Here is a 12,133-nt window from a genome sequence, read left to right on the forward strand (position 1 = left end):
GCCTCCACTGAGGACTGCGTGAAACTTGTGGGCTGTATAGATCCTACGCAACTCTCCAAAGGGGATCGATGAAATGCTGGCTCCTGCTGAGCCTCTGTCAAGGGGCAAATTGCACACGATGCCAGTTGTGGGGCCAGCAGTCTTTCAGAGCCACCTGAACCAGGTACTCCTCGAGTTCTTCCTGTGACTCCTACCACTGTAGGAGGAATAACTTACCTAGAGGAGACAAAGGAGTGGTGAGGAGAAGAAAAAGAGGCCAGGAGGTGATGAGGTACTACAGTAACGGAGGACACTGAAATGAGAGGTGCTGGAGGGATAATTTTTCCCTGCTGCTGCCACCAGATGATGCTGCAGAGCAAGCCATCAGAAGCACTGGAGGCCAGCTCTGTAGAAGCCCACATACTTGGCAAGGTGAGTAATACCATTTTTGAGATAAAACGACTTTTAAAAATCCATTCTTATTACTCATACAGGTATTTCTTAGACATAATCTCTGCAGAACATCAGTGCCTCTCTTGAATTACTCAGCCAAATTCTTCCCTAGGCCTCGCTGTAAAAGGGATTATTGCACAGCGCCAGCTGCAAAACCTGCCATCGCGCATCCCCAGCCACCCAAGCAGTCACAGGAGCAGCACACACATGCATGTACCAGAAGGTTGCCCACACCACTCAGTGCACCAGTGCCCTTGCAAAAATAACATGGGAGAACCAGGCAACTACTAGTCACCAGTATTAACTCCTACAAACAGCCCACAGCGAAAGATGCCCCAAACTGAAAATGTGGGGGGTGGGCATTTTGCATAAAACAGACACTCGAAGAAACAAATCACCTTCGAAAGGTGAATCTGGAATTAACAAATCTACTGGCTAAAAAGACATCTCTGCTATAAAGAAGATACTAAATTTTAAGATATAGGTGCTCCTCTTCTACTAGCACTTCAGTATCCCACAAGCAGTATCACTTACCTCTCCTACCACCTCTCCCTTGCAAGCACTTCACAAGTACTGACTAAACTTGCTCTCAAATTGTCCAGTTGATTAACATAATTCAATTAAACCCAGAACAACTCATCTTGATCTGTTCTTAACATGAAAATTGCTGCTTCTGTTGCAGAAGGGAGGAAGGGCTTGTGTGCCTGAAAGCTGCTGTTTCTCAACAGTATCAATGGATTTAGTGACAAAACCCAACACCTACCCAACACCAAACCAAACTTGAAAACACCTCATGCTTAGGCATTGCTTTTCCCAATGGCAATGGCAGCTTGAGTGTTTTCTGGCTCCTCTCTACTTTCCCCACCCAGTCCTACCTCCACCATCTCCTTTTTCTGCATTGACACCACAGTTCATGGTGCCACTTGCTGTACTCTTTACATTGATAGCTAAACCTGTGTCTCCTGATGGCAAAGCCAGCTCTCTGTCTGGTAGGGTTGTCTTTCTTGCTCGGCCATTTATAAGGGAGATCTTTTCATGTATGCACTCCCCTCTCATCTAGCTTGCAAAATTGTGGTTATTTCTATCCCCTTAGAGTGCATTCTTGATGTTTCAGAGAGCACTGGTGTTCCCTATGAAACTGTCATGCGCTCAACACACCAGTCTCTTGCTGTTTTATCCCACACCTCTGCGTTAGTGTGTTTGCAGATGGAAGGGTGTCGGAGGAAAATGTCACCACAAAGTGTGCCACCCCTGTCCTCTCCTCTGCCGACCTTCGTGGGTTCCTTGTGGTTCTTTTCACAGAGACAAAAGCCAGACCGAAGCCAGCTGAGGTTTTAGTGAGGTGGTCACACGGGCAAATGTCCCCTTTGGGATTTAGTTAAGGACAGTAAATAATTTTCTGTCTGTGACCTACATCAGGGCTGAGGCCAGGTTTCCAGTAGTAAAAGGCTAATACAATAACACAGATTTTGCTTAGGTTTACATGTGTGGGTTAAGCTAATCCAACAAGAGACAAATATTTTCAACGATGGTTCTTTTTTTTTTTTTCCCCTCCTCATATGGGCTTTTCAGTAATGCATTCTTTATCCATAAATTAGCAACGACATTGAAAGAAACCCTTTAATACTATAAACTGACAACAAAACGGGGATTGGAAGCAAGGGCTATTGCCTTCCCCATATGTGTCCTTATGACATGAGCAATCATACCCCTGGGAAGGCTCAGACTTTGCTATTATCCAAAGTATTCTGATTTTACATATCACTTCACTCGCAACCTGCAGTGAACAGAGATAAGAGCATTTTTCAAAAGAGAAGCTAAGGTGGGCAATAATCACAAAGAAGGATCACGGGTCAGCAGGAGAGTACCTGATGAGCAGCACAAAGGAATTCCAGCCACTCCAGCCAGTACATCAGCTTCACAGAGGGCCCAGCTTAAATGTGTCTGTGAAAACACACGTTGCATGGGGAATAAACAAGAGAAGTCAGAGACGTGCACACACCTGCATGGCTGTGATCTTATTGGCATCACAGAGAGGTGGTGGGATGACTCCTATGACTCGAGGGTTGGAATGGAAGGATATAGGCTCTTTAGGAAGGACAGGGAGGGGAGATGAGGAGGGGGTGTTGCTCTCTATGTCAATGACCAGCTGGAGTGCATGGGGCTCCACCTGGGGATGGATGAAGAGCTGACAGAGAGCTCATAGGTCAAGATTAAAGGGAGGGCAGGGACAGTTGACATTATAGTGGGGTCTGCTACACGCCACCCGACCAAGAATACTGAACGGATGAGGCTCTCTATAGACAGATAGGAGCAGCCTCGCTTTCACAAGCCTTTGTCCTCACGGGGGACTTCAACCACCCCCATATCTGTTAGAGGGAAAACACAGCAGGGCATAAGCGATCCAGGAGGTTCCTGGAATGTGTTGATGATAATTTCCTTCTCCAACTGATAGAGCAAAGAGGAGAGCTGCTGTGTGGGACCTTGTTCTCACCAACAAGGAGGGGCTGGTAGAGAATGTGAAGCTCAAGGGCAGCCATGGCTACAGTGACCATGAAATGGTGGAGTTCAGGATCCTTAGGGCAGCGAGGAGGGTACACAGCAAGCTCGCTACCCTGGACTTCAGGAGAGCAGACTTTGGCCTCTTCAGGGATCTGCTTGGTAGAGTACCATGGGATAAAGCCCTGGAGGGAAGAGTGGCTCAAGAAAGCTGGTTAATATTCAAGGATCACCTCCTCCAAGCTCAGGAGTCATGCATCCTAAAAAAGAGGAAGCCAAGCAAAAAAGCCAGGAGACCTGCATGGATAAACATGGAACTCCTGAACAAACTCAAACACAAAAAAGAAGCCTACAGTGGATGGAAGCAAGTACAGGTAGCCTGGGAGGAATACAGAGAAATTGTCCTAGCAGCCAGGGATCAGGTTAGAAAAGCTAAAGTCCTGATAGAATTAAATCTGGCCAGGGACATCAAGGGCAACAATAAAAGCTTCTACAGGTATGTCGGTGATAAAAGGAAAACTAGCGAAAATGAGGGTCGTCTCCAAAAGGAAATGGGAGACCTGGTTACCTGAGGTACAGGGAAGGCTGAAGTGTTCAATGACTTTTTTGCCTCAGTCTTCGTTGGCAAGTGCTGCAGCCACACGCACAAGTCACAGAAGGCAAAAGAAGGGACTGGGAGAATGAAGAATCAGCCACTGTAGGAGAAGATCAGGTTTGAGACCATCTAAGGCACTTGAAGGCTCACATGTCCGTGGGACCTGATGAGATACATCTGCAGGTCCTGAGGGAACTGGCAAATGCCATTGCTAAGCCACTATCCATCATATTTGAGAAGTTGTGGCAGTTCATTGAAGATACCACTGACCGGAAAAGGGGAAACATAACCCTCATTTTTAAAAAGGGATAAAAGAAAGACCCAGGGAACTACAGGCCAGTCAGTCTCATCCCTGTGCCCAGCAAGATCATGGAGCAGATCCTCCTGGAAACTACATTAAGGCACATGAAAGATAAAGAGGTGATTGGTGACTAAGGGCAAATTACACTTGAACAAACTTGGTGGCCACCTATAACAGGGTTGCAGCATTGGTGGATAAGGGAAGAGCAATTGATGTCATTTACCTGGATTTGTGCAAAGCATTTGACACTGTGCCACACAACATTCTAGTCTCTAAATTGGAGAGGTATGGATTTGATGGATGGACCACTCAGTGGATAAGGAATCAGCTGAATGGTCACACTCAAAGAGTTGCGGTCAGCAACTCGATATCCAAGTGGAGACCAGTGACAAGTGGCATTCCTCAGGGTTGGTATTGGGGCCGTTGACGTCTTTGTCAGCAACATGGACAGTGGGACTGAATACGCTCTCAGCAAGTTTGCCAACAACATCAAGCTGTGTGGCGCGGTTGACACGCTGGAGGGAAGGGATGCCATCCTGAGGGACCCTGACAGGCTTGAGAGGTGGGCCTGTGTGGAACCTCATGAAGTTCAACAAGGCCAAGTGCAATGTCCTGCACATGGATTGGGGCAATCTCAAGCACAAACACAGGCTGGGTGGAGAATGGATTGAGAGCAGCCCGGAGGAGAAGGCCTCGGTGGTGTTGGTTGATGAGAAACTCCACATGATCTGGCAATGTGTGCCAACTGTATCCTGGGCTGCATCAAAAGAAGCATGACCAGCAGGTTGAGGAAGGTGATTCTGCCCTTCTACTCTGCTCTCCTGAGATCCCACCTGGAGTACTGTGTTCAGTTCTGGGGCCCCCAACCTGAGAAGGACATGGACCTGTTGGTGTGAGTCCAGAGGAGGCTATGAAGATGATCAGAGGGCAGGAGCACCTTTCCTCTGAAGACAGGCTGAGTTAGGGTTGTTCAGCCTGGAGAAGAGAAGGCTCCTGGGAGACCTTAGAGCAGTCTTCCAGTACCTAAAGGGGGCCTGTGAGAAAGATGAAGAGGGACTTTTTACAAGGGCATGTAGTGATAGGACAAGTGGTAATGGCTTTAAGTTGGAAGAGGGTGGATTTAGGTCAGATATAAAGAAGAAATTATTCACCCTGAGGGTGGTGAGGCACTAGAACAGGCTGCCCAGAGAAGCTGTGGAAGCCCCATCCCTGGAAGTGTTCAAGTCCAGGCTGGATGGGGATTTGAGAAACCTGGTCTGGTGGAAAACGTCCCTGCCCATGGCAGGGGGGTTGGAACTATATGATATTTAAAAAGGTCCCTTCCAACCCAAACCATTCGGTGATTCTATGAATAATTCATCAAATGCATCTCCTCTTTTACATAATCCTAGATGCACAAGGATGCAATCCTACTGTTAGCCTTGCAGCAGCCTGAAAATTATTCAGACAAATACTGACTGAAAAAAACAGGGAAGGCAGCATTATAACTTTTGAAGCAGGCAAAGGCCTGGGAATGCTTCTTCAGGGGGTAACATATTTTACACTCACAGAAGCAAACCATCCCTACTAAAAGGGATACTAATCTGGGATAGTTACTTTCTGGCTATGGACTTCAGGGTCTTAGAACCAGCCTGAGTTACTTTTACTTAAAAGCCAGAAAAAACCCTCAATTATTACATTGTTGTTCCTGTTTTCAAAGAAAAAAAGAAGGCAACAACGTCTGGGTGGTGGTGAACATCTTTTTTAAGCTACAGGCAAAACTGACAGGAAAATAAGTAGAAGGCATGAAGTTCACTGGTACAGAAAAAGTCCTAATTCAATCCAATTTTGACAGCCTGGTTAGGACTTCAATGGGTTAGGACTTCTGTTAACTGTGTGCAGGACATGAAATGTCAGCTTACATGCATGCAGCAGCACATCCTTGAAAGGATTTACTGGTAAAAGCCTACAACTATTTTTCAAAGAACAATTTCCCTGATTTTTTTAATCCCTTTTTCAATTTTTCAACTTGAAATGTGCTCTGCCATTCCTGTATCTCAGGTACATGAGTGCATTGCTCTGGAATAAGAGCGCACTTTTGTGTAGAGGAGAAATGTCAAAACATGCACTACAAAGAGAAAAATGCTTTATTTACAGATAATTAATTTTACAAATGGACAAGGAATGTCTGGAATAGAGACAGAATTTTCCTTTTGACCTTTCCTCATCCATACAATTTTTTTGATAAGCAAATGCTATTTCATGTTTTCAGTCACAGAATTACTGTCCTTGCAATAAGTTATACTCTGTTCATTGTGAATAGCCAAGTTGTTTTTTTCCTAAGTGAGCTACTCCTGTATGATCCTGTCAAAAATGACTATGTTTTTTGCAACTCAATAATTCGTAAAGTCAGACAGAATCTTCATAGGAAGATGCTTTACTTCTGCTACGTTACCTGAAAACAAGTTTTGCTGATGTAGGGCAAATGGCGTTTAGCGAGGGGAGTTTTCTGCTCAGTCCCGCATTCTGCTTCCTTTTAAAATTTTTTTGAGGAAACAGAACTTTTTATGCACACTGCGAGCCAAAAATAACAACTCTTAAATTAGCACTGAGTAGGTGGAGGGGTACAACTAGCACACCAGCTTGCCATAACAGTCTGGATGTATAAATGAAGAGATAGGACTTGACATGCAGAATAACTGGAACTGTCAGATGACTAATGAATTTCACTCATTATATGCCGAGGCCCTCAAAAAGTGGCTAATGAAGTGGGATGACTTTAAAATGTGCCTATATTAGCTGGCATAAGCCCCAGTTTTGCAGTCAAGTCTGCTGAGGTGCAGCTGCTTGCCCACACATGTCTGACCGCGGGAGCTGCGTCTCACGTTTGCAGGGCTGCAGCAGAGGAGGGGGGCAGCAGCATTCAGAAAGGGGGGGACGCTTCTCCTGTGCTGCTGTTTGATGTGCACCCAAGCCTGTGCCAAAGCAGAGAAAAGCTGTCCCTGCAGGGGGTTCAGCCTCTGGCCCCTCTTTTCCCACCTTGTGCTGACATGAGTATTTGTAGAGCGTAGTGGTGGATGGGATGCAGGAGCTGGTCTGGGCAGAGGGCAGCCTGCTCCTCCCTCAGACACCTGAGGCTTTCCACAGGAATAAATATATTCCCCAATCAGGTCTGATGGTAGACATCACCTACAGGTTGATAGCCCGACCGTTTTGGTTTGCCCCTGTGCTGGGGCAGCTTCTGAAAATCACACCAGTGTTTAAGCAGGACCACGCCAGTGCTGTGCACTGTGGTGGCAGGAGGTGACAGCACTCATAGAATCACAGAATCATTTTGGTTGGAAGATCATTGAGTCCAACCGTAACCTAACTCTAGCACTCCTCTCTCTTCCCCTGACTCACTTCAATGAAGCTGTCTCTGAATTTTTTTGCTTACCCTGTGGGGTGGTAGCAGCTTGCGAGTGTCATCTGTTGATCACGGACAATTCAGCATGCTCAGCTTAATCCAGTCCTTCTGGCTTTTCTTTGAGGAATCCCATGAAGGGGGAGCATTTGGCTCCTTATCTTGATTTTTCTCTGTGAGGACAGCTCATCGTCAAAGCACTCTCCTGGTGGATGGTGTTGGCCAAACCCAGGAAGTGATACAACCTTCCTCAACCACTGCTTGGGCAAAGCATCCATGCTGCATGGGGGATCTTCTGCCATCTTTTATAGCTTCACCTTGGCTGAGAGCTGAAGTTATGTTCTCCTTCCTTTTTTTTACTATGCCTTTTCCTTTTCCTTTCACTGGAAGTTTTCCAAAATGGCAAATCCGATCAGAGTTACAATCTCATTAATCGTACAACTAATAGCCAAGCTGTGAGACCGTAAAGACTCACAAGTCGTTATAAAGGAACGTGTGCAGATTTTCCCTGCGCTGTGTGGAGCTACCTGCAACACAGAAGAAGTTGATCCTGAGCTGCAGGACATGCAGAAATAAAGCAGTGTTGTGCCAGGCATGCCTGCCTGGTGGGACAGCAGGTCACCAATGACATGGCAGCATTGCCTGGTCCCACTTGGCTCTGGAGGTCATCTGGTCCAACCCCTTGCTCAAGCAGGGCCACTGAGAGCTGGTTGCTGAGGTGGCTTTTGAATTTCTCCAACGTGAGGCGCTCCATGGCCTCTCTGGGCAACTTGTGCCAGTGCTTGGTCAGCCTCACAGAGAAAAAGTGTTTCCTGATGTTCAGAGGAAACCTCCTGTGTTTCAGTTTGTGCCTGTGGTCCTGTCACTGGGCACCACTGAGAAGAGCCTGGCTCTGTCCTCTTTGCATCTCCCCTTCAGGTATTTATATACATTGATGAGATCCCCCTGAGCCTTCTCTTCTCCAGGCTGAAGACTCCCATCTCTCCCAGCCTTTCCTCATAGGAGACATGCTTCAGTCCCTTCATCTTCATGACCCTTCACTGGACTCTCTCCAGTGTGTCCATGTCTCTCTTGTACTGGGGAGCCCAGAACTGGACACAACACTCCAGGTGTGGCCTCATCAGCGCTGAATAAAGGGGAAGGATCACCTCCATTCACCTGCTAGCAATGCTTTGCCTAATGCAGCCCAGGATAGCCTTTGCTGCTTTTGCTACAAGGGCACGAGGTCCTTTTCTGCCAAACTGCTTTCCAGCTAGGTGGCCCCCAGCATATATTGATGCATGGGGTTGTTTTTCCCCAGGTGCAGGAGTTTGCACTTCCACTTGCTGGACTTCGTCAAGTTCCTGTCAGCCCATTTCTCCAGCTTGTGTAGGTCCCTCTGGATGGCAGCATGACTCAGTTTTCTGTCATCTGCCAGCTTGCTGAGGGTATACTCGGCCACATCATCCAGATCATTAATGAAGATGTTGAACAGGACTGGACCCAGTATTGACCTCTGGGGAACAGTATTAGTTACTGGCCTCCAACTAGACTTTGTACCACTGATCACCACCCTCTGGGCCTGGCTGTTCAGCCAGTTTTCACTCCACCTCTCTGCTCATCCAGTCCATACTTCATCATCTTGTCTATGAGGATCATACGGGAAATGGTGTCAAAAGCCATACTGAAGTCAGAGTAGACAATATTCGTTGTTCTGCTTTCATCTACCAAACCAGGCATTTCATTATGGTTGAACTCAATGATCTTAAGGGTCTTTTCCAACCTAAAGGATTCTCTGATTCTATGATTGTACAAGGTTATCAGGTTGATCAAGCATGACTTCCCTTTGTGGTCCTAGTTGTGACTGAAGGGCTGAGGTGGCTGAGGGCCAGGGCTGTCCTCCTGGTCCTGGTCTCTTGGTCTCCTTCGTACCTGGGTGGCCCTCAGGGACATGGAGATTTTGACACGCAACCCATAGTCTGATGAGATACATTTGTTTATAAGCTGATGGACACCTCGAAGATCTGGTTTTAAGTTATGCCACTGATTGTGAGCTATAAAACAAATTGCTCACCTGGGGTAGCCATCACTTATTTGGGTTCATATGATTATTCCGAATGGCCACTTGACTAGCTGAACTTTCCTAATCCAGGGCCATAGCAAACTATCAAATTTTAATAAGACCTCCTGGCTGAATGAGTGGGGAATTTTACCTAAAAATCAATGTCAGGAAAGGACCTGCATTTAATCTTGCTGATTAAATGCTTTGACTAAAGTGCTTGGCATGGTAATGCCATTTAAAACCTGCCATTAATTAATCAATGGCTTGATTAAGAAAACTGATGTTTTGTATTTGGATTTGATTTGCAAGTAACATAGTGATTAATGAGTAGATAGTTGAGATTTTGTATTTGATTTTAAAAGGCAGAATACACGGTATTTGGAAATATTTATTCATACACATCCAAGTATTAACAATGACAACTGATGTGGATTTTGCCATCTTGACTTTCAAGGTGGATGGGGAGGTGCTTTCACCTTTTCATGCTTAAAAATCAACTTGTATCATTTGGTAGGTTTGTAAAATGCTTTCAGTTAAGACAAAGCTCATGTTTATTTATTAACGCATTTAAAAATGTACTTATCTGGATTTGAGCTGAGTCATGACTTAAAAAAAACTTCAACGTTTTGGCAGGCAAGGGAATGCTCGTGACAAGGTGCTCTCTGCATCCCATCGAACGGAGTCTGTATGTGTGATGTGCTAAAGCACCAGCTTAAATTCCCTCAAAATGTCGAGCTGCAGGAACAGCACAGGAGGCTGGCACAGGGGGTACGACTTCGAAGGGGTCGGGAGCCATAAGTGGACTTGCCTTTGGCGGTCGGGCACCTTTGCAGTCACGGCTCCCGACCCCCTCCAAGTCAAACCGACTTCTGAGGTGGTTGGGCACCTTCCACTCCCCTCGCAGCGGTCAGGAGACACGGGGCGGGGCGGCAGAGACGGGGCGTGGGGGAACCGGGGAGCCGTGTGGGGACGGACGGCTCGTAACCGCCTTAGGAGTCGGTTTGACTTCGAAGCCCAGCTCGCCTCTCCCCCAGCCAATCCCGTTCGCCGGCGCCGCACGCGCCAACTTCGCCCCGCGCGCGGGCGCGCCCCCCCCGCCCCCGATTGGCCGGGGCTCCCCCGCGCGGCGGGCGTCCCGCACACCCCATTGGCCGCTTTTGTTGCGCCGCACGCGGCGTCGCCCGCCCCCGCAGCCCCCCGGGGAGCGGCCCCTCCCCTCCCGCCTGAGAGCCGCGTGGGCCATTGTCACACAACATTCCAACTCCGAACGCCCCGCTGTTCGCCGCCGCCGCCACGCATTGGCTCGCCAGGCCCGGATTGACTCGTCGGGCAGCCAATGGCCGCCGGTTTCCAAGGCGGCCGCTAGTGCCGCCCCTCGCAGCGCCGGCAGTAACAATATGGCAGCGGCGCCTATTGGTGGCGGCGCGTTCTGAGCGGCGGCGGCAGCCGCGGGCGCCCGGCGGCGGTGACGGGGAGCAGCTCCCTGGGCGGGCGGCAGCGGCGGTGGCGATCCTCGGTGCCCGGCTCCGCCGCGCCAGGTGAGTGGCGGCGGATCGCGTTCCCATCCCCTGCGCCCAGCATCCTCCCTCACGCCGGTGCGCCCTGGCGGAGCGCCCCGCGCCAGGGGCGTTGCGCGGCACCGCGGCCGCGGCCCGGCTCGCAGCCCCTCCGCCGTCGCCCGCACCGAGCGGCCTGGCAAGGGGGCGGGGGGGCACGGCCGCGCTGCCTCGCTGCGGGCGGGTGGGCTCCCGGCCCGCCGGGGCCCACTTTATTGTTCGCGGTGTGGGCCGCCGTCAGCCGGTGCCGCTCCCCGCGGCGGCGCGGGGGCGGCCCCGCCGGGATGCCCGGGGCTTCGCCGGGGTCCGGCCCCGCCGCTGCGCTGCTCCGGGAGCCGGCCCTGCGGCAGCCGGCCTCCGGGAGCGCCAGTCTTGCGCCTATAATATCACCGCCGCCCCGCCGTGGGGGGCTGCGCGGGGTCCGTGCCGCGGCTGCGGGTCCCCCCGGAGACCCCCAGCAGCCGGCGCTGCCCGGTGCTGGCGCCGCGCGGGGCGGGGGCGGCCGCCGGGTCCCTTCGCCGCCGGGCGATGCTGCTGCCGTGCGGGAGCCGTGGCGGCCACGGTGCGGGGAACGCAGCCGGGGGTGTCATTTGGGGAGAAGCCACTTAATGGGCACGTAGCGGGTCGGGGCCGTGTGTGTTCGGCCGCGGGTCACTGAGCGCAGGGCACGGCAGGCCTGCGCTGCCCTTGCTGAAGTTGGGGACTCCTGGGTGATGCTCGCAGTCCTCGGCTTGACGGGAAGCGCTGGTAAAACGTGGTTTTAAACAGAGTTGGAGGAACGGGCGCGTAATCCCAGCGCATAGCTCAGTACTACCTCGTTGGGTTGAAAAGTGCTGGGAGAAATCGACTTTGGGCTCATTGGACTTTCGTTCCCAGTTCCCCCTCTCTGCGGCAGCCAGAGGACTCTGGGCTAGTGAAAGCTGGCTGGAGCTAGGAAGCAGGTAGTACTCATGACTTGTTAATCATTTTGGTGTGTATGAAGTTCTGATTTAAAAATGTATTGGAATAAATTAGGGGAGGTTGAGATCTATGGAGTGATTACTTGGGTGCCTAATCTGTGATTAGAGCATCTTTTCCCCTTCCCGTATTATTAAAACGCTGCTGTCAATTTCAATGACACTTCAATGCTGTGATATAAATTATTGAACAAGGGCAAAGGAGACCTCCTGCACCTTACCCTTAAGGGCCCAATCCCTCAGAGAGCAACTTCCTTACAACCCTCTTGGTTCGGCAGCTGTTGGAGCTCCTGTGCTGAGTCCTTGCTCCTGTCCCTGCGCAATCCCCAGCTGCCCTTCCCCTGGCAAAAGCTGCCTTATTCAGGCAACGT

This window comes from Caloenas nicobarica, chromosome 1, assembly GCF_036013445.1.
Source record: "Caloenas nicobarica isolate bCalNic1 chromosome 1, bCalNic1.hap1, whole genome shotgun sequence".
Lineage (NCBI taxonomy): Eukaryota > Metazoa > Chordata > Aves > Columbiformes > Columbidae > Caloenas > Caloenas nicobarica.